The 22,256-nt window shown below is 52.0% G+C and overlaps 7 non-coding genes and 1 pseudogene across 7 annotated transcripts; 6 read left to right on the forward strand and 2 right to left on the reverse strand.

Annotated features, from left to right (window-relative positions):
- Positions 1-1,305: 1,305 nt before the first annotated feature.
- Positions 1,306-1,379, forward strand: TRNAN-GUU (transfer RNA asparagine (anticodon GUU)). The gene has a single exon. It is a non-coding gene; the product is annotated as a tRNA-Asn (tRNA).
- Positions 1,380-3,017: 1,638 nt separating this feature from the next.
- Positions 3,018-3,224, forward strand: LOC140901778 (U2 spliceosomal RNA; annotated as a pseudogene).
- Positions 3,225-4,127: 903 nt separating this feature from the next.
- LOC140901780 (U2 spliceosomal RNA) lies at positions 4,128-4,309 on the forward strand. The gene has a single exon (XR_012155971.1). It is a non-coding gene; the product is annotated as a U2 spliceosomal RNA (small nuclear RNA).
- A 1,556-nt stretch (positions 4,310-5,865) lies between these two features.
- Positions 5,866-5,939, forward strand: TRNAN-GUU (transfer RNA asparagine (anticodon GUU)). Its single transcript has one exon. It is a non-coding gene; the product is annotated as a tRNA-Asn (tRNA).
- A 1,282-nt stretch (positions 5,940-7,221) lies between these two features.
- TRNAS-AGA (transfer RNA serine (anticodon AGA)) lies at positions 7,222-7,303 on the reverse strand. The gene has a single exon. It is a non-coding gene; the product is annotated as a tRNA-Ser (tRNA).
- Positions 7,304-12,964: 5,661 nt separating this feature from the next.
- On the forward strand, positions 12,965-13,036 carry TRNAQ-CUG (transfer RNA glutamine (anticodon CUG)). Its single transcript has one exon. It is a non-coding gene; the product is annotated as a tRNA-Gln (tRNA).
- A 1,869-nt stretch (positions 13,037-14,905) lies between these two features.
- TRNAL-CAA (transfer RNA leucine (anticodon CAA)) lies at positions 14,906-14,987 on the forward strand. The gene has a single exon. It is a non-coding gene; the product is annotated as a tRNA-Leu (tRNA).
- A 2,104-nt stretch (positions 14,988-17,091) lies between these two features.
- On the reverse strand, positions 17,092-17,163 carry TRNAQ-CUG (transfer RNA glutamine (anticodon CUG)). The gene has a single exon. It is a non-coding gene; the product is annotated as a tRNA-Gln (tRNA).
- Positions 17,164-22,256: the final 5,093 nt, after the last annotated feature.

Below are 22,256 nucleotides of genomic sequence, written 5' to 3' on the forward strand. Positions count from 1 at the left end.
AACCTTACAAGGGCTGAAAATATCAGGTAGTATGGTCACAAAAGCAAGGCCCTTCTGAATTCAGGAGGAATTTTGGATGTGCACAGAACACAGACGGGACTGGTCCCTGCACGGTTACAGAACTGCGGTAAAGTGGAACAATTTTCAGCTTGTGTGATTGGAGGATATCTGGATCCATATCGTAAGACTGTCCTACATAAATGAGGAAAAGGTGAGGTGCTTTTGTTAGTCTTTTGTTCCACTCTTTGTTTCTGTGGGGAATTTGCCAGGGCAGTATTACTGTCTTCCCTTTCAACAATCAACACTAAAAGAAATGACAATGGCTGTTGAAAATAGCAATTCCAGTCCGAGTTAGCACGGAGGAGATGCCAGCATTTGTTGCTCAATTTTATCCTACTTTTTCCACAGCACGTTTCAGTGGATCAGCATATTTGATTGGGGAGAAATGAAGTAACAAGCAGCCCAAATTGAGCTTGAGCACTCCTGAGTTTTGAGAGTGTTCAAATGTGGAAGGCAGGTGCTCGATTCCCTTTCTGAATATTGGATAAATCAAGAAAGGAAAAGCCAATTTCTGCTTCCCTGGCTCAGAATGGAAATCCTCCTACGGGCCTGGTACTGTATCTACAGCTGCCCAGGTCCTCGAGTAGAGCCTCCCCTCCCCTACTTTTCATTTTAACTTCTTGTGGGATCCACAGACCTCCCTTGCTAGGCTTCAGACAGAGAGGGGCACTGTCCATTCAGTCCACCCAGTTCCTCCTTTGGGGGCTGCCAGGCGAGGTCACACCAGCATCCCTCGTCCAGCCTGGGGAAGTCTTTGAGGGTGACATCCGGACCAAAGCCTTCTACTCCTTGGGCACACTTGTTCCCCATTCACAGCACCACCCCCTTCGAGCAGCCAGCTCCCCATTCACAGCAAGCTGCAGCGCATGGGGTCTCAGCTTCCCCACTCCCCCCACTCCCTTTCCTGTGGATAGTGGCCAAGGGAATGCTGGGAAGTGTAGTTCCTTCCCTGCTCCAGGGCTGGCTCTCTCGGCAGGGAGCTGGCCAAGGAACTACAGCTCCCAGGGCCCCGTGGGCTCTCGGCTCCCAGGCTGGATCCCTGCTGCTCCGAGGCTCCACTTCGGCAGCGCTGCGAGAGGGGAGGAAGCGAGTGTTATGGGCCCGTCTGAGCTTGGGCCTGGCACGGTGGAGCCATTGGTGCCACGGTGAATCCGGTCCTGTCCGGACTAGCGCCTTGCAAGCTCTAGCGTGGGCAGGAGATCTGCAGGCTGCACAGCCTTGGTAACAGCAGCCAGGTCTCTAGGTGTCTCTGTGGCGCAATGGGTCAGCGCGTTCGGCTGTTAACCGAGAGGATGGTGGTTCGAGCCCACCCAGGGACGCTGGTAACCTCCTGCTATTTCCTTGCTCCTCAAGATGTGCTGGGAGCCTCAAAGGCCCCTTTTTGCCACCTCAAACCCGACTCTCTTGGCCTCAGGGGGTTCAGCTGGTGGCCCGCAGAGTGCGCTGGGTGCGAGTCAGAAACCCATCTCCCAGCAGCCATGCCGGGGGCTCGGGCTTAATCCTCAAGGCCAAGTGCAAAACCTTCAGCCGGGCACGTTTCGCTCCCTTCCCGCTTCTGCCAAGCAGCAAGGGAGAAACGGACGAGACGCGCCAGCTCGAAGACGCCTCCCTCCCACTTCCCTGTAGGCTGCTGTGACGTTATTAATATGAACTGAGACCAAATAGATCATTGTTGCCACCACCGTTATATATTTGCAGTAAATATTGTACAAAGGTTGGCATGTGAGGTGTCCATGACAAGGTTATGATTTGCTGGTTATAATTATGCTAGCTGTAAGTGTGTACCATTTTTGTATTTGAAGTTATGAATATGGGTATGTACTTGTATCTCAAATGCATTTGATTCCAAGTTGCCTCATTGATGCATCTGGTCAGCTTCTTGAGAAAGGACTATTCTCAGTAAGTGCCCAGTCAAGAAAGACTTAACAGACAATGGACTTTGGGAGATGCCAATCCACATCTGAGCTTGCCTGGGAACATTCAAACTAACATAAAATCATAGAATATTAGGGCTGGAAGGGATCTCAGGAAGTCATGTAGACCAACCCCCTGCTCAAAGCAGGACCAATCCCCAACTAATTCATCCCAGCCAGGGCTTTGTCAAACCTGACCTTAAAATCCTCTAATGAAGGTGATTCCACCACCTTCCTAGGTAACCCATCCAGTGCTATTTCCCCGTTGATCCTGCACGATTGGTTTAGGTTTGATAGATCTGGATAATCCAGGGATCTGTGGTGCCCCTTTGGTACGGGGCTAATTAGGGCAAATACCAAAGGGTCGGGCTCTGCTCTTCACCCCAGGAGGGGCTGAAGGGCAGGAGAATCTCCTCCCCACAACCTCCACTGCCTCTGGCTGCTGGAACAGCCTTCCCTGGTGGTGCAAGCCCCAGCTGCACCTCCCCCAGTGCCCAGCTCCCATCTTCCCCCAGTAGCTCCTACAAGGCAGCTGCCCCTCAGTTGTGTCGTGCATCCAGCACTCGCAGAACAGGGCCCTGATCCCTGTGTGGGACCCGGTTGTGCTACTGCAATCCCCATAAGAAGGATACCCGCCTCACCCAGTTCCGGGCCACTTGGGGGCAGTGCAAAAGAAATCCAATCTACTGTCAAACCGTGGGGGAGAGGGCGAGGGTTTGGGGATGGCAGTGCTGGGTAATTGCAGGGTATCTGCCAGGTGGTATAAAGTGCTGCCTAGAGCTGCTATTTACCCTTTTCCATTGTAAAAACTGACTATTTCTTCCTACCCTTTGTTTCCTATCTGCTAACCAGTTACTGATCCATGAGAGGGCTGGAGCCATCTGGAGCAGCTCGTAACTGTGAGTGCCAACCTCAGGGCAGACTGTGAAGGAGCAGGTCACAATCCCCAAATTGCTTGGGTGTTCTATACTTAGATTTCACCAAGTATCAGATCATGGGTGATGTGCCTTTTATGACTTTTTAAACCAAATGTGCTATTTTTGGATAATTTAAGCATTATATGCAGAGGACTAGCTTGAATACAAATGTTAAATCTGTTCCTATCACTTTAATAACTGAGACTTCCTCTATCTGAGGTCTATCTGTTCAACTGATTTTTGGAACCGGGAGATGGAATAGCAACTGGCTCCATCCACTGCACACATCACCCTGTTCTTGCAATACTGAACCTCCAGGAACAGTGGACCTCTGTATGGGGAGAATATCATGGTTGAAGAGCAGCAAAGAAATGTAGTGTTGTCCATATCAACATTTGGTTTGTACGAAGAGTATGGTTTGAGTTATTTCTAACCCTTTGGTTAGTTATTAGTAACATCTTATTATTAGGCCTCTCCGTTGAAAGGCTGCTCTTGCAGATTTTCCTTTGTCATTGTTTGTAGTTCAGTTCAACAGCGGATTTCTAAGTCTATTCTGAGGAGGTTCTTCAACCGCTCTCCTTAGTACACGTTCCAGAACTGATTGTATGGTTTCTCTTCTTTCCCTCGTCTCCCCACAGAAGAGAAATTTCCCATCCCTTTCCCGTTGGGAAAACGACACAGTTTTAACTTAAGAAACAGTTTCGGTAAATCTTTCGCCCAGATGAGGGATAGTTCCTAGGAGCAGAAGAGGAGGAAGGTTGTGGCCCTTTGAGTCCGATTCCTAGCGTTTAAGGCCAGAAGGAACCAGCTGATCACCTCAGAGGAACTGAGGTGCACCCATGCCTGAGGCCCTCCAATGGCAAGGAACTGATTTGATTTTACTGACTGCATGTTTGAGAGAGTTCTGTGGGAAGGAGCAGAAAAGAGCATTGGGGCTGCAGTATAGCACTTGCATAGGCTTTCTTTGCCCTGTTTTGCTGTAAGAGTTAACAGGGAAAGATGGCTAGTAACAGGTCAGTGGGTGGGTTTGTGCAAATTAGGAGTGTACAGGGAACTGTCTTTGAACAGAATGGTGCATTTAGGGTTCTTGCTTTGAATTCTTCCACTGGCGTCATTTCGGGGAAGTGATCCTCACGTAGAGTTACCTACTTATGGTGTTTCCTGCGTGTCTGGGAGTTGGTCACGGTGAGGTAGAAAGCGGTGGGGCAGGGGTGTGCGTGCGTCACAGAGTGTCGGCTTTGCTTCTCGGCTCCTTGGAGCTCAGATCAAGTGGAGTATCTGTTTTTATCAGTTTAATCAATTTTTATGAACACTTGCAACACCTGCACTGAAGATGGATTCTCCAGCTGCTATTTTTGAAAAAATCGATCCTGCTTTGAAGGTGTATTCTGCCGCGGCTACCTTGGCAGGAAATCCTTTCTCTGCTCCTGAGACATCCCCAGCTGCACCGTGTACCAACCCCACCGCTGGTGCTGCTGCTCCACAGAAGGCTTCTCGGACAATGACTACAAAGAAGGTCCTCGGTGCCTCCAGGACATTACAGACCAGCAGCACGAAGGGGAAGATCGGTGGCTGCTCGAAGGACCCCCTCCGACATGCTGTTCCAGAAAGATCCTGCATCCTGAGGCCGGCCTGTCAGGACATCACAACCAGAAGGAACATCCCCCCTGCTCCCCAGCAGCACTAGCCGCCGAGGGTAAGTCCCCCCGCCTTACAGCAGCTGCCGACCGAGAGCCCTCCCGCTCTCCAGCAACACCAGCCACCAATGGAGAGCCCACCCCACTCTGCCACTGCAAGAGGCTCTCAGGCCACCATCTCCCACCCCCGCAGATGCCCAGGTCCCTGACACTGGTGGTGCTTTCTCTGCTCTGCACACCGTCAGAGAGGAATCTCCATAGACGGGACCAGCATCTCTCCAGAGACCACCCAGAGGGTCACCAGCGCCTCGCCAGATGCCTGCCCAGCCTCTGAAACCACCCAGAGAGACCCCAGGTCCCTGCCAGATGCCCGCCCAGCCGGACCTCTCGACCCCACCCGCCCACATCAGGATGAACGAGCCAGCGATGCCGCTGATGCTGCTGGAACCCCCCTGCTGCAAGGTAATGAGGACACCATCTACCTGCAGTACCCCCTCGCTGCGGACGTGCTCATCTGCCCCATCTGCTCTCCTCCCCGAAGCTTCCACCTCCTCGGTGGCGTCACCAGGCACCTGAAGAGATGCCACAGCAAGCTGGTCACCTTCAGCTGTGCCCTCTGCAGCCTGCCCTTCGAGATGCAGAAGCAATGCAAGATGCACCAAGTCGCCTGCAGGAAACGCCTCAAGGGAACAACACAGTCTCCTGCCCCGGCTCCCAGCCCTCCTGCTGCTTGCCGGCCCACCGCTCCTGAGCCTCAACAAAGAACAGTGATTGTGCAGGCTGCCACCAGGAAGCCTGCCCCCGTCGCCAGACCAGTGCAATGGGGTGCTGTGATCGAGAAGGTACCTGCTGCCGCGGGGAACACCACCCAGGTCCTCGCTAGCAGGAGGACTTGTTCCCCATTCACAGCGCCACCCCCTTCGAGCAGCCAGCTCCCCATTCACAGCAAGCTGCAGCGCATGGGGTCTCAGCTTCCCCACTCCCCCCACTCCCTTTCCTGTGGATAGTGGCCAAGGGAATGCTGGGAAATGTAGTTCCTTCCCTGCTTCAGGGCTGGCTCTCTCGGCAGGGAGCTGGCCAAGGAACTACAGCTCCCAGGGCCCCGTGGGCTCTCGGCTCCCAGGCTGGATCCCTGCTGCTCCGAGGCTCCACTTCGGCAGCGCTGCGAGAGGGGAGGAAGCGAGTGTTATGGGCCCGTCTGAGCTTGGGCCTGGCACGGTGGAGCCATTGGTGCCACGGTGAATCCGGTCCTGTCCGGACTAGCGCCTTGCAAGCTCTAGCGTGGGCAGGAGATCTGCAGGCTGCACAGCCTTGGTAACAGCAGCCAGGTCTCTAGGTGTCTCTGTGGCGCAATGGGTCAGCGCGTTCGGCTGTTAACCGAGAGGATGGTGGTTCGAGCCCACCCAGGGACGCTGGTAAGCTCCTGCTATTTCCTTGCTCCTCAAGATGTGCTGGGAGCCTCAAAGGCCCCTTTTTGCCACCTCAAACCCGACTCTCTTGGCCTCAGGGGGTTCAGCTGGTGGCCCGCAGAGTGCGCTGGGTGCGAGTCAGAAACCCATCTCCCAGCAGCCATGCCGGGGGCTCGGGCTTAATCCTCAAGGCCAAGAGCAAAACCTTCAGCCGGGCACGTTTCGCTCCCTTCCCGCTTCTGCCAAGCAGCAAGGGAGAAACGGACGAGACGCGCCAGCTCGAAGACGCCTCCCTCGCACTTCCCGGTTGGCTGCACACAGCCCTTGGCGTGTCTCATGGCTCACCAGGGAAGCGCGGCCATGCTGCCCCAGCCTGAGTCCCGGCCGCAGCCTGGCGCTTTCCCCAGGTCAGCTCCAAAAGTTCTTCTAGAGACGCGCTCGGTTCCCTCATGCCTCGCTGGGAACTAAAGGGAACCTCACCTCCCCCACCAGTGCTGCCATTAGCTCCAGGCTGATTTTTCTGGGGAGGGGACGTGGAATTGACTCGTTTGCTGCTGAGAAGTGAGTCAGGCCAGTTCTTTGGAAGGCAGATGCAGAGCAGTTACACTGGAGGGGCACAGACCTGCAGTGGGGGCACAGTATAAATTAATAATGGGAAGATCATTTGTTAAATTAGTCATCACTGACAAATTTTCTCTCTGTTTCTATTTCAAGTAATGGTGTTATTTGGAGGAATCAGTACCTATTTTTACTGTAGTAATTAAACCATTAACTTTATTTAATCAAGCCAAAAATTTAGTGTCACTTATTTTTTCTCTGTCCTAGCAGGAATGAATTCAATTCTGTGACTTTCTCAAAAGTGCAGAGAGATTAACTGTGGGGAATTCAGTCTCCGTGTTTGTGAGCTGATGTTTTCCTCTCACAGTTCAGTGAATGCACTGCAATACTCAGAGGGATCTAAGGGCTGGTGTACGCTGGTCACTTAACTGGCAGAGCTACGTGTCTCAGGGTGTGAAAAATCCACACCCCCAAACCAATAGAGTTAAGCTGACCTGAGCCCTGGTTAGATAGAGCTAAATAGAAGGAAAAATTGTTCCGTCAATGTAACTATTACAGGGATGGGAAAACCCCTCCAGTCGGTGTAGTGACTGTCTACCCAAGGTGCTAGAGAAGTGTCACAGCAACATTTTAAGTGTAGACAGCCAAAGAGACCAGATCTGGCTCCAGTTCACACTGTGGATGCTCAGACACTAAGACTACAGTAATAATAACAGCCCAGTGCTTCCGTAGTTGGCAGGATTTGAACCTGCGCGGGGCGACCCCAATGGATTTCTAGTCCATCGCCTTAACCACTCGGCCACAACTACTGGATGTACAGTTGCTCCACTGCACTATGATTCAGTTCTCCCAGAATTGTCACTTCAAATTGTTTGCTCAGACCAGCTTCCCCAGCACACTCAAGGCTGTGCATTAGTGTAAGTGTGTCCATGGCTGAACAGCAAGAATTCCTGCCCATTCCCCTTCCGGCTGGAGCTCGATGAGAGTGTGTTTGTGTTAACGACATTGCTGTAGATCATTGTTCATTCCCCACGTTGACAAGCAGACAGTCCCTTTCCTATTCAAATCTCCAGCACATCATTCCAATAGCAGGGGTCGGGTTTTCTCTGGGGCATGGAAACTTTTCAGGGGGTTGGTGCGTGAACTCAGCCTTGCATTCCATCCTTGATGTTTCATGGACTAACAAGAGCAGCATAAAGAAAGAGCCGAGCCAATGTCTCCCCGACAGGGACGCAGGTGACCACTTCCCTCTCTCTGACCATTGCCATTGCAGGAGAGAAGGGTTCACTGGTATTGAGTGCCCTGGCTCAGACAAGAGACACAGGGAGGTTTTGCTGTTCATGGATCTGTGCAAAGGAAATTGTGTCTCTGTGTGAAATGGAGGTGGGAAATGAAACATCCACATGGTGGCCCAATGCCCTACGGACTGTAGGTGAAGGGCTCGGGCTGAGAAATTATTTAACAGGGGTTTGTTTCAATTTATTACTCTGAGGAAAAACTATGGCTAAAAGGGAGCCATTGCTGTTAATACTGGTACCTGTGTAGGACACCCCGATGGGTGTCAAGTCCATGGCCTTAACTAGGGATAGTTGATTCTTTTTATCAAGGTCCAAATTTCTTGGAGAAGGGACAGTCAAGGTCTAGACTCCAGAGAAAACAATACACTGAGGTAATAAGAAATATATAAAAAGATTTTGCAGTCACTGTGGGCATAGCTATGATGTGTCGTGTTTCACTCTTTATATCTGGCCCTACTGCCAGCTCTGGCGGGATAAGGAACACTTCAGGCTGTCACTGAACTGAAGGTGGGAGATCATTTTTTGACCGGGAGAGGGACCTCGTCTTAAAGGTGTTTGTCTGGCTGGCAGCCCTGATTCCCAGGTCTCTCCTGAGGGAAGAAAGTTTCTGTGCAAAATACCAAAACTTTTAAGGGAGAGGAGGGAAAGGTGATGGCCACACGATGGGGCTAGCTTGAACCCACAACATGGTGCTTTCACGTGGGACATTGACTGATTTCCACTCCCTTGGATTTGGAGAGATGTTTACTTTTGGACGTTGTGAACTACAAGGCCGAAGCAATTATATCCGGGGTCTCAAACTCCCAGCCTCCGGGCCATTTGCGGCTCGCGAGCCTCCCAATGTGGGCCGCAGGGCTCCAGCAGTTTTGGGGCCAGTTCTCTCCCTCGTCCCCACCTGCTGCCCCAAGATGCTCCCCCCTGCCAGTTCAGGGGCCCTGAAAGCACAGCGGAGCTGAGCAGTGTCTTCCTGCTCGCTCCAGTGGCTGCCGGCCCCTCCCTGCGTGTGCTGCCCCTGCCCCAAACACCCATGAGGCCAATGGTACGCTGTGGGGGTGGTGCCTGGGGGCAGCAGGGCGCGGAGGTCCCCCCCACCTTGGAGCCCCAGGTAAACACTGGACCTCCGACCCCCTCCCAGAGCCTGCATCCCCGCCCCACATAAACCCCTCCCACCGCCAAACTCCCTCCCAGAGCCTGCACCCCCATCCCCTTCTCCTGCACCCCCTACCCCTGCCCCAGTCCAGAGCCTCCACCCAGGACCCAAACTCCATCCCAGAGCCTGCACCACAGACCCCCTCCCCCTCCCAAACTCCCTCCCAGAGCCCAGCCTCTCACCCCTTCTGCACCCAAACTCCCTCCCAGAGCCTGCACCCCAATCCCCTTCCCCAGACCTCTTCTCCCACACAAACTCCCTCCCAGAGCTTAGGCAGGTGGAGGGCAGAGTTCTTGGAGGGTGGAGTTTTGGGGAGCAGGTTCTGGGCGGCATGAGTGACATAATTGGCCCACTGGGAGAATTTGAGGATTGACACTGGCCCTAAGGTAAAGTGAATTTGAGACCCTGCTTTAAGGGATTGGAGCAATGCTGGGGAGATGGAAGGGCACAGAGCTGGGGAGCAGTGTGTGCTCCAAGGAAAGTTGTTGTTGTGCTCTGGTGACACAGAGCGGGTGTGGTGATTTTGTTAGCTGTGGTGTTTGTGTAGAGATAAAATTCACTTACAAAACTGTTCTTGCTCAAGGAGTCCTTTGTTGAGAGTGTAGCTCACTGGTTGAATATTTGCTAGCAGGGCAATGGGTTCCTAGTTCAAATCCAAGCGCTTCCCTTTAAAAACTTTTTCAAATGAAAATCAATTTCCAGACCCATCTCCAGTGTGTTCAGGAGTTTTCTAAATGGGGATGCTTGAAATGAACGTAAACACTCAGCATTTGCCTGGCAAATGTAGAAAACCCAGCAGAGCTGTCCAGCAGCTGAAATCCGCTCCAGTCCTCGCGTCTCCAAGAGGGACACTCTGTATTTGGGGCATGTGCGACACCTCTGGGATGATGACAGGTGAAAAATGCTGGATTCCAATGAAAGCTGAGACCACAGGAGGGGAAGGTGAATGGCAGCACCACACAGGGTCATAACACTCAGACCTGGGGCTTCACTGTCACTACCCCTGTGTTTGCCCTCATTTATATCCTAAGAAACACACCCTTCCCCCTCCCACACACTCTGTCACACCCACCTTTTCCCCTGGAACCCACCCCAACCCTGCCCTACCCCTCTCCCACACACATGCCATGGGACACAGCCTCTCCGTGACTGACCCAGGTCGGGACTTGCCTCTGCATCGCCCCAACAGGGGACCAATGAGACTACAGATACAAAAGACTTCCCTTCCCTTCTTCAGAGTCTCGTTAACCTCACCCAGGAGAAGTTCCAGCACCGGGTGGCTCAAAGCACCAACCTTCCCCTCAGCAGCGGAAGTGGGGAAACAGCTCAATCACATGGGAAGGAGGCTCCCCACCTCTGTTGCTACCCTCCTGCAGCATTTAATATGGATTTGTTTTAGCTAATGCAACCCCCTCATCCATACATACATCCATGGAACAAGGAGACAAGCCCCTAACTAGGGGTTCCACTGGTGCAATGGGTTAGCACATAGCACTTATAGAGCAGTCCTGTCTGGAATAGTGCTGAGGTTGTGAATTCAAACCTCACCTGGAGCGCTGGTTTTCTTTAAGTAAATGGCTTCTGCCAATCATTTTGCCCTGTGGAAAATACAATCCCAGCTCAGAAGACACCGAGGTCCCTCCCTTTACCCAGTTCAGGGTGGATTTCACACATCTACAAGGCTCTGCTCTTCATCAGCCGCCTGTGTTGGGAGGGTTCAAGCCGAGCCCAGAGCTCTGCCCATCCTGTGATTCTTCACCCCCTGACTCCTGCTCAATCTTTGCTCCCCAAACCACCTTTGGGAACACCCTCTTGGCTATGAGACTCAAACACTGCCTGTGTGTGTGGTTTTTGTTTATACCTGTATGGGCCTGTGCAGTGTGTGATTTTCTCTTTCTCTCTGTGTGTTTGTCTCTCTGTTTGTATCTTCATGTGTAAATTCACTGTAACTTTTCAAAAGAAGAAGGGTTTCTTCAGGTATGTTGGCAACAAGAAGAAAGCCAAGGAAAGTGTGGGCCCCTTCCTGAATGAGGGAGGCAACCTAGTGACAGAGGATGTGGAAAAAGCTAATGTACTCAATGCTTTTTTTGCCTCTGTTTTCACTAACAAGGTCAGCTCCCAGACTGCTGCGCTGGGCATCACAAAATGGGGAAGAGATGGCCAGCCCTCTGTGGAGATAGAGGTGGTTAGGGACTATTTAGAAAAGCTGGACGTGCACAAGTCCATGGGGCCGGACGAGTTGCATCCGAGAGTGCTGAAGGAATTGGCAGCTGTGATTGCAGAGCCATTGGCCATTATCTTTGAAAACTCGTGGCGAACGGGGGAAGTCCCAGATGACTTGAAAAAGGCTAATGTAGTGCCAATCTTTAAAAAAGGGAAGAAGGAGGATCCAGGGAACTACAGGCCAGTCAGCCTCACCTCAGTCCCTGGAAAAATCATGGAGCAGGTCCTCAAAGAATCAATCCTGAAGCACTTGCATGAGAGGAAAGTGATCAGGAACAGCCAGCATGGATTCACCAAGGGAAGGTCATGCCTGACTAATCTAATCGCCTTCTATGATGAGATTACTGGTTCTGTGGATGAAGGGAAAGCAGTGGATGTATTGTTTCTTGACTTTAGCAAAGCTTTTGACACGGTCTCCCACAGTATTCTTGTCAGCAAGTTAAGGAAGTATGGGCTGGATGAATGCACTATAAGGTGGGTAGAAAGCTGGCTAGATTGTCGGGCTCAACGGGTAGTGATCAATGGCTCCATGTCTAGTTGGCAGCCGGTATCAAATGGAGTGCCCCAAGGGTCAGTCCTGGGGCCGGTTTTGTTCAATATCTTCATAAATGATCTGGAGGATGGTGTGGATTGCACTCTCAGCAAATTTGTGGATGATACTAAACTGGGAGGAGTGGTAGATACGCTGGAGGGGAGGGATAGGATACAGAAGGACCTAGACAAATTGGAGGATTGGGCCAAAAGAAATCTGATGAGGTTCAATAAGGATAAGTGCAGGGTCCTGCACTTAGGACGGAAGAACCCAATGCACAGCTACAGACTAGGGACCGAATGGCTAGGCAGCAGTTCTGCGGAAAAGGACCTAGGGGTGACAGTGGACGAGAAGCTGGATATGAGTCAGCAGTGTGCCCTTGTTGCCAAGAAGGCCAATGGCATTTTGGGATGTATAAGTAGAGGCATAGCGAGCAGATCGAGGGACGTGATCGTTCCCCTCTATTTGGAATTGCTGAGGCCTCATCTGGAGTACTGTGTCCAGTTTTGGGCCCCACACTACAAGAAGGATGTGGATAAATTGGAGAGAGTCCAGCGAAGGGCAACAAAAACGAATAGTGGTCTAGAACACATGACTTATGAGGAGAGGCTGAGGGAGCTGGGATTGTTTAGCCTGCAGAAGAGAAGAATGAGGGGGGATTTGATAGCTGCTTTCAACTACCTGAAAGGGGGTTCCAAAGAGGATGGCTCTAGACTGTTCTCAATGGTAGCAGATGACAGAACGAGGAGTAATGGTCTCAAGTTGCAGTGGGGGAGGTTTAGATTGGATATTAGGAAAAACTTTTTCACTAAGAGGGTGGTGAAACGCTGGAATGCGTTACCTAGGGAGGTGGTAGAATCTCCTTCCTTAGAGGTTTTTAAGGTCAGGCTTGACAAAGCCCTGGTTGGGATGATTTAACTGGGAATTGGTCCTGCTTCGAGCAGGGGGTTGGACTAGATGACCTTCTGGGGTCCCTTCCAACCCTGATATTCTATGATTCTATGAAAATATCCACAGCTTTGCCAATTTTCACCAGGAATTTTTCTCCATCAACCAATTCTCACTTGTTCCCTGCCACTTGGTGACCATTTCCCCAGGGCACTGTCACTCTCAGGGTCCTGATTTCCCATTGACCCTTCCCCCTTCTATTGGGACTGGGAACTAGCCAACCAAAAAACCCCACAAAGTTTTAATGAAGGGCCAACAGTCCCCTTACACAAGCCAGCCCCGAGAGGGTCACTGATGGCCAGAGAAGGCAACAGAAACTGGTCCCATGGTGTAATGGTCAGCACTCAGGACTCTGAATCCTGCAATCTGAGTTCAAATCTCAGTGGGACCTCGTGGTAAATCCCTGGAGCTCAAAGTACTCCTGTCTCTGACTGTACAAGAGCAAGTTTGTACTTGCTGCCACATTTTTCCTCTTTCCCACATGGCACCTGAAGAAAGGAGTGCCAGGGCCATGCTGTAGGCATATTTTATATATTTGTAATTCTGTTTATAATATTTGTAATTCCCCTATTTGAAATAATTGTAATTCTGCAATATTGATTTGCAGCTCTCCTTAGCTGCTGACAGTGTCTGTGTTAAAGCTTGCAAACCATCAATTGACTCTAAGTACCTTGTAAGCCATTAATTAACTCTAAGCGATGCTTTGTAATTGACATGGACACCTTACAACACAAACCGCTCAATTGACACTACTCTCTCTGAAAAAAGAAAAGGAGGACCTGTGGCACCTTAAAGACTAACAAATTTATTTGAGCATAAGCTTTCATGAGCTACAGCTCACTTCATCCGATTCAGTGAGCTGTAGCTCACGAAAGCTTATGTTCAAATAAATTGGTTAGTCTCTAAGGTGCCACAAGTCCTCCTGATCTTTTTGCGGATACAAACTAACACGGCTGCTACTCTGGATACTCTCTCTGAGTTGACACTTTCGCTTGCTTGTAATTGAGATTGACGCTTGTCAAGGTTCCTTCCCCACTCTGAATGCTAGGGTACAGATGTGGGGACCTGCATGAAAACCTCCTAAGCTTACTTTTACCAGCTTAGGTTAAAACTTCCCCAAGGTATAAACTATTTTGCCTTTTGCCCTTGGACTTTCGCTGCCACCACCAAACGTCTAACACCGGTTATTGGGAAAGAGTTCGTTTGGAAACGTCTTTCTCCCCAAAATCCTCCCAAATCTTAACTGCCCTTTCCTGGGGAAGGTTTGATAAAAATCCTCACCAATTTGCATAGGTGACCACAGGCTCAAACCCTTGAATCTTAAGAACAATGAAAAAGCATTCAGTTTCTTAAAAGAAGAATTTTAATAGAAGAAAAAGTAAAAAAGGATCACCTCTGTAAAATCAGGATGGTAAATTCCTTACAGGGTAATTAGATTCAAAACCCTCTTGGCAAAACCTTAAGTTACAAAAAACACAAAACCAGGAATATCCATTCCATTCAGCACAACTTATTTTCTCAGCCATTTAGAGAAATCGGAATCTAACGCATATCTAGCTAGATTACTTACTAAGTTCTAAGACTCCATTCCTGTTCTGTCCCTGGCAAAAGCATCACACAGACAGACCCAGACCCTTTGTTTCCCCCGCCCCTCCAGCTTTGAAAGTATCTTGTCTCCTCATTGGTCATTCTGGTCAGGTGCCAGCGAGGTTATCCTAGCTTCTTAACCCTTTACAAGTGAAAGGGTTTTTCCTCTGGCCAGGAGGGATTTTAAAGGTGTTTACCCTTCCCTTTATATTTATGACCCTGCTGAATTGGAATTAATTTGCAAACTGGATACAGCTAACTTAGGCTTGAATAAAGACTGGGAGTGGATGTGTCATTATACAAAGTAAAACTATTTCTCCTTGTTTATTTCCCCTCCTACTGTTCTTGTAAAGTGCTGGAAATGGCCCACCTTGATTATCACCACAAAAGGTACCCCCCCCCGCTCTCCTGCTGGTAATAGCTCACCTTTCCTGATCACTCTCCTTACAGTGTGTATGGTATCACCCATTGTTTCATGTTCTCTGTGTACATAAATCTCCCTACTATTGTTTCCATTGCATGCATCCGATGAAGTGAGCTGTAGCTCACAAAAGCTTATGTTCTAATAAATTTGTTAGTCCCTAAGGTGCCACAAGTCCTCCTTTTCTTTTCAAGCCTGGGCACTGTGATTATTTACCAGTTTCTGTGGCATTGAAGCACTAGTGTGCTCGCAGCTGCGATGGCCGAGTGGTGAAGGCATTGGAGTCAAAATCCAAAAGGGTTCCCCTGTGCAGGTTTGAATCTTGCTCACAGCGAGGCCTGTCTTTTAGCCAGTCTCTAACCCGGGCAATACTCTCTACAACCCCTGAGACCCTCTCAATTCTGTCCCCACTCCAAGAAAATCCGGTTCTGCTCCTTTCATAGAGATCCCTGGGACACCACCTTACACTGTGTCCCTGAGGCGTCAGACAAACTCTCAGCACCTGAAGCCTCTGCCACTCACCTAACGCCCCCTGCCCCATAGATCAGCCATAACCCTGGTTCTGTTCCTCTCTCTAGAGTGTGAAGGGAGCCGTCAGTGCAGCCAGAGGCGCCGACTCCATGGGTGCTATGGGGCTGCAGCACCAACGGAAACAAAACAAGAGCTGCTCAGCGCCCACTGGCAGCCAGCCCCCCACAGCACCTCCCACCTGTGAGCAGCCTGGCCCACAAGCTCCTCCTCTTCAGCACCTCCCACCTGCCAGTGATCCAGTGTGCAGGAGGAAGAAATAGGACAGGGTGGGGGTTTGGGGCAGAGGTCAAGCAAGCCCCAGGAAGTCTCAAAGTCAGCACCTCTGAGTACAGAAGACTTCCCGGAGCCTGAGCTACCAGGATCCCTGCCACAGAGCAGGGTGCACAAGTCTCAGCCTCCCTTTCCCACACATGGCTCTGGACACCACCAGGAATGATTTGGCTCCTAGCACACAAGAGCTGAGTGCCTGGACAGGGCCTTGAACTCCCATTAAGAGCCTGATGCTCTATGGACTGAGCTGGCCAGGCTTCCTGAGAGCCTCTCCCCGACCTCTTTTTCTCCACGCCCACTGCCAATTCCGCCTCCTCTTCCTCCCTCCTGCACCTCAGGGTCAATAAATTTGCACCTAGACAGCCGGCCCACCTGCTGCACCCCAATCCCCCATGCCTAAGCCTCCCTGCCAAAGTCCTGCACCTGGCTCCATACAATTAAGTCTCACGTCTCGCTGGGAATTTGACTTCTTGTGCCCAGAGAGCCTCTGCCCCTCTCAGTAGCTGACCTGAGAAACACAGTGTCCACCTTTCCAAAGAAGTGTTTGGAGAGGCTTCTCTCCTGTGACCACGTGGCCTAATGGATAAGGCACATGGCTTCAGATGAGGTGATTGAGGGTTAAGTCCCTTCATGGTTGGACTTGTGCAGTTTTCCCTTAATTCTGAAAGTCTTGCTTTCTTCAGGTCTGGATCCTCTTCTTGGCTGCTCAGGCCAATGCTCTGGCTTCAGCTAGACCCCCGGGAAGGAGTTGGGTTTGGGCGTCACAAAGGCTAGGGCGTGAGCCCCAGGTGCGTCCAGTCTAGCCTTTGCCATTCCTGACTTGCCAAAGTAAACGGGCAGATGCCCGGGCTAGCGTGTAGAGCAGTTTCCCTCCTCCAAATGGGCGGCTGTCCCTGTGCCTGAGGGGGCTAAACAGCGCCTAGGGGGCTGGGTGTTTCTCTGCTTCTCACCAGCGGAGGAAAGCCTCTTGGGGTAAAATCTCCTGTCCCACTGCAACAGTGAGCACCTGGAGTGGGAACGGTCAGAGGCCCCACTGGCGGGGCTGGCCCTGCTTTCCTACCATCTTCTGATGCTGGCCACAGAGCAACAGCAGCTGCCTCACATGCTGGTCTCTGGGTGGCCTTCAGTGGGTGTTTGGCACAGCAGGGAGCAGGCTGGCGGCCAGCGGTCATATGCCCGTCTGCTGGCCATGCATAGGAATGGTCCTCCCCTCCTCTTGCCCTGCCCTCAGTTGCTCTATGGCTTATAAACCTTCCCTTGGAGCTGTCAGCACCAGGCACCTCTGCTCTAGATGCCCAGAGGAGGAGAGGTGTGCTGGGCTCCATCCTGGGACTCTTACTCCCTCCTTTCTGGCCCTGGCACTCCTTTCTTCAAGCGCCATGTGGGAAAGTTGAAAAGCGTGACAGCAAGCACAAGGGCCAAATTTGTGGGCATCAGGTGAAGCAGCGAGAATCCCAACCACCAGGTCAAACCACAGGACTGCAGGCATCAGTAGCCAGTTCTAGGGCCCCTACCAATTGCAGCCATCCCACCCAAAGACCTGGCTCCAGTGGCCACGAGTCACCCAGTAGAAGGTAAACAACTTGCTCTTGTACAGTCAGAGACAGGAGTACTTTGAGCTCCAGGGATTTACCACAAGGTCCCACTGAGATTTGAACTCAGATTGCAGGATTCAGAGTCCTGAGTGCTGACCATTACACCATGGGACCAGCCTCTGCTGCTTTCTATGTCCATCAGTGACCCTCACAGGGCTGGCTTGTGTAAGGGGACTGTTGGCCCTTTACTAAAACTTTGTGGGGTTTTTTGGTTGGCTAGTTCCCAGTCCCAATAGAAGGGGGAAGGGTCAATGGGAAATCAGGACCCTGAGAGTGACAGTGCCCTGAGGCAATGGTCACCAAGTGGTAGGGAACAAGTGAGAATTGGTTGGTGGAGAAAAATTCCTGGTGAAAATTGGCAAAGCTGTGGATATTTTGAAAAGTTACAGTGAATTTACACATGAAGATACAAACAGAGAGACAAACACACAGAGAGAAAGAGAAAATCCCACACTGCACAGACCCACACAGACATAAACAAAAACCACACACACACACACACACACACAGAGCCATACACACATAAGGGAAAGCCACTCAAAACATACAAAGAACAAATCCACACCAAAAAAAACAAAACACAAAAACCACACACGAAAAGAATATTAAGCAAAAACCAATATGCATGCAAAAATCATACACACACGCTCACAAAACTGGGCAAGGCATCCACAAAAACCACCCAGGACCCACATGCACATCAACACGACAGACACAAAACATACCAACATACAGAAGTCAGACAGGGTTTGAGTCTCACAGCCAGGAGGGTGTGCACACAAGTGATTTGGGGAGCAAAGATCGAAGGGGAGTCAGGGGGTGAAGAATCACAGGATGGGCAGCGCTCTGGGTTCTGCTTGACCCCTCCTGACACAGGCGGCTGGTGGAGAGCGGAGCCTTGTAGATGTGTGAATCTGCCCTGCACTCGGTGAAGGAAAGGACCTTGGTGTCTGCAGGGCTGGAATTGTATTTTCCGCAAAGGAAAATGATTGGCAGAAGCCATCTGCTTACAGAAAACCAGAGCTTCAGCTGGGGTTTGAACTCACAACTGCAGCATTGCTTTATAAGTCCTGTGCACTAACCCATTGAACCACTGGAGCCCACATGCAGGGGCTTGTCTCTTTAGTCCTTGGATGGATGGGTTGGCGGGGGTTGCATTACTCAAACAAATCCATAGGAAAGGCTGCAGGACGGCAGCAACATAGGTGGGGAGCCTCCTTCTATCTGATCGAGCTGGTTCCCACCTTCTGCTGCTGAGGGGAAGGTTGGTGCTCTGAGCCCACCTGATGCTGGAACTTCTCCTGGGTGAGGTTAACGAGACCCTGAAAAAGCAAATTGAAGGCTTTTCTATTCTGGCCGATCTCTATCTGTCTCCTGTGGCCCTTCAGGCTCTCTGCTCCCCTGTTGGGCGGATGCAAAGGTAAGTCCTGACCTGGGTGAGTCACGGAGAGGCTGTGTCCCATGGCATGTGTGTGGGAGAGGGGTAGGGCAGGGTTGGGGTGGGCTCCAGGGGAAAAGGTTGGGTATAACAGTGTGTGGGGGAGGGGGAAGGGTGTGTTTCTTAGGATATAAATGAGGACAAACACAGGGGTAGTGACAGTGAAGCCCCGGGTCTGAGTGTTATGACCCTGTGCGGTTCTGCCATTCACCTTCCCCTCCTGTGGTCTCAGCTATCATTGAATCCAGCATTTTTTCACCTGTCATTGTCCCAGAGGCGTCGCACATGCCCCAAATACAGAGTGTCCCTCTTGGAGACGCGAGGACTGGAGCAGATTTCAGCTGCTGGACAGCTCTGCTGGGTTTTCTACATTCGCCAGGCAAATGCTGAGTGTTTACATTCATTTCAAGCATCCCCATTCAGCGGACTCCTGAAAACACTGGAGATGGGTCTGGAAATCAATTTTCATTCGAAAATGTTTTTGAAGGGTAGCACTTGGATTTGAACTAGGAACCCATTGCCCTGCAGGCAACTATTCAACCAGTGAGCTACACTCTCAGCAAAGACTGCCCTGTATAGCCCAGAGCAGGAACAGTATTGAGCCCGGGGGTTAGTAAACTTTATCTGTGTACAAACACCACGGCTTACAAAATCCCCACACCAGCCCCGTGTCACCAGAGCACAACAACAACTTTCCTTGGAGCACACACTGCTCCCCAGCTCTGTGCCCTTCCATCTCCCCAGCATTTCTCCAATCCCTTAAAGCAGGGTCTCAAACTCAATGTACCTTAGGGCCAGTGTCAATCATCAAAGTCTCCCAGTTGGCCAATAATGTCACTCGTGCCGCCCAGAACCCACTCCCCAAAACCCCACCCCCCCAAAAAATCTGCCCCCTAGCTGCCTAAGGCTCTGGTATAGAGTTTTGGTGGGAGCACAGGTCTGGGGAAGGGGATTGGGGTGCAGGCTCTGGAAGGGAGTTTGGGAGGGGGAGGGGGTCTGTGGTGCAGGCTCTGGGAGGGAGTTTGGGAGGGGGAGGGGGTCTGTGGTGCAGGCTCTGGGATGGAGTTTGGGTCTTGGGTGGAGGCTCTGGACTGGGGCAGGGGGAGGGGGTACAGGAGAAGGGGATGGGGGTGCTGCTCGAGATCCTATCGCCAGAAGAGCCAGCGCTGCTCCTCAGACTGCCCCGCGAACTCCAACTGCCGGAGGAGCCAGAGCCACCCCTCAGACCGCCCTGCAAACTCCAACCGCCGGAGGAGCAATTGCCTAGCCTCAGACCGCCCTGCAAGCTCTAGAAGTTACTGGAGGAACCAGCCCCGCAGCCACAGGAAAGCACCGGGCCCTCATCACCAGACGGTCCAGCACGGCCCCCGAGTCCATTCTGAGGGACGCTGCCTACGGCAGATCTCACACTCCAGGAGCAACCGCCCAGACAGCAGCCACTCCTAGAAGGACCAGCGGTGTCCCAGCAACCCCCGAGCTGGACCGCATCTCTCTGACCACGAGCAACGCCAGCATCCCATCAGAGGTCCTGCCCCAGGACCCAACCGAAGGGAATCCTGACTCATGAGATAGACGGCAGGCCGACCATGCAGGCTTTCAGCCTGCACCAGACGTGGTCGACGAACATGAGGGCCAGCAGCCGATGGTGAGGGCTGCCATGGACCGAGGAGCTACAAGCCACAGCTTCTTTTGACGACTTCGACCTCCTCGTAGACAGGCTCACCCAAGAACTGTCTGCGGAAACCACTCCCAGGAGAAGGTCCAACCAGGAGAATGCCCCGCCTGCCCGCAGAACGCCTGCTCCAAACCAGAACACCACCAGCAGGGGAGCCAGAAGTAGAGACGCCAGCCGCCGCTACGATCCAGCAGTGGCTTCAAGGATCCAAAAGCTGTACCGGGCAAACCGCTCCAAAGCCGTGAGGGAGATCCTCGATGGGCCCTCGCCCTACTGCACGATCCCATCTGAACATCTCTACAGCTACTTCAAGGACGTATTCGACTGCACAGCCCAGAATGACGCTCAGCGCCCAGAGTGCCTCCACCCCCTGCCCCGTGTCGATGAAGCAGGTGTCCTGGAAACTGACTTTACGCCCAAGGAAGTGATGGCCAGACTCTCAAAAACAAAAAACACAGCTCCTGGGGAAGACGGCATCCGCTACAAACCAAAAACCCCATCCCCAAAACCCCACCCCCCCAAAAAATCTGCCCCCTAGCTGCCTAAGGCTCTGGTATAGAGTTTTGGTGGGAGCACAGGTCTGGGGAAGGGGATTGGGGTGCAGGCTCTGGAAGGGAGTTTGGGTGTAGAAGGGGTGAGAGTTTGGGCTCTGGGAGGGAGTTTGGGTGGGGGAGGGGGTCTGGGGTGAAGGCTCTGGGATGGAGTTTGGGTCCTGGGTGCAGGCTCTGGACTGGGGCAGAGCGTGGGGGTTCAGAAGGAGGGAGTGGGGGTGCAGGCTCTGGGAGGGAGTTTGGGGTCAGGGGGGTGCGTGGGAATGGGGAGAGGGTGCAGGCTCTGGCAGGGAGTTTGGAGGCTTGGGGGTGTGTGGAGGAAGGGGGTGCAGGCCCTGGGAGAGAGTTGGGGCAGGAGGGGGGTATATGGGATGGGGATGCAGGCTCTGGGAGGGGGTCAGAGGTGTGGTGCTTACCTGGGGCTCCAAGGTGGGGGAGGGACCAACACAGCGTACCATTGGCCATGGGCACACTCGGGGAGGGACAGCACATGGAGGCATAACCCCCCCACCCCAGTGCCACAGGGAGGGGCCAGCAGCCTCTGGAGTGAGCAGAAAGATGCCACTCAGCTCCGCTGTGCTGCCAGGGCCCTTGGAGTCGGGGATGGGAGTGTCTGGGGGCAGCAGGTGGGGCCAAGGGAGAGAACCAGCCCCATAACTGCTGGAGCCCTGCGGGCCACATTGGGAGGCTCGCGAGCTGCAAATGGCCCAGAGGCTGGGAGTTTGAGACCCCGGATATAATTGCTTTGGCCTTGTAGTTTCCCAAGTCCAAAAGTAAACATCTCTTCAAATCCAAGGGAGTGGAGATCAGTCAATGTTCAGAGTCGTCCCACGTGAAAGCACCACGTTGTGGTTCATGCTGGCCCCATTGTGCGGCCATCACCTTTCCCTCCTCTCCCTTAAAAGTTTTGGGATTTTTCATAGAAACTTTCTTCCCTCAGGAGAGACCTGGAGAACCAGGGCTGCCAGCCAGACAAACACCTTTAAGAGGAGGTGTCCCTCTCCCGGTCAAAAAATGATCTCCAGCCTTCAGTTCGGTGACAGCCTGAATTGTTCCTTATCCCACCAGTGTCAGTTTGAGTAAATAAAGTTTTGGAGATAGTTATTAAGCTCGCAAAAATAAGCCAAAGATCCCTCTGCATAACACCGGAAGGTGAAACAGGAACAGAGACAAACCTTGTCAGCAAAGGCTAATTTCCCAAACGATCCTCAAATTGTTTCTAATTCCCATCTGTCCTCCACAGGAGCTCTGTGCAGTTTCACTGTTCTGCAGCCAGCTGTCCATTAGAAATTCTTCTGTGGGACATTCCCAGACCTGGACTTTTACGAACGGCAGAATTTGAAGAGCAAACCCAGCTCCCTGCACCAGGCGGGATTGGAGCGTTTTGTCCCTAGCACTTGGTCTTTTTCAATAGTACAGACCCTCCCTTTGCCCAGCCAGCCAATGAACTTGGGGAAAAGGTTGCAGGAAGCAGAGACCTAAGAAACAAGGAAATAAGAGGCCGTTCATTGGGCAAGGTGGCCTAGTAGTTAAAGCAATAGTC

This window comes from Lepidochelys kempii, chromosome 22 (assembly GCF_965140265.1).
Source record: "Lepidochelys kempii isolate rLepKem1 chromosome 22, rLepKem1.hap2, whole genome shotgun sequence".
Classification (NCBI taxonomy): domain Eukaryota; kingdom Metazoa; phylum Chordata; order Testudines; family Cheloniidae; genus Lepidochelys; species Lepidochelys kempii.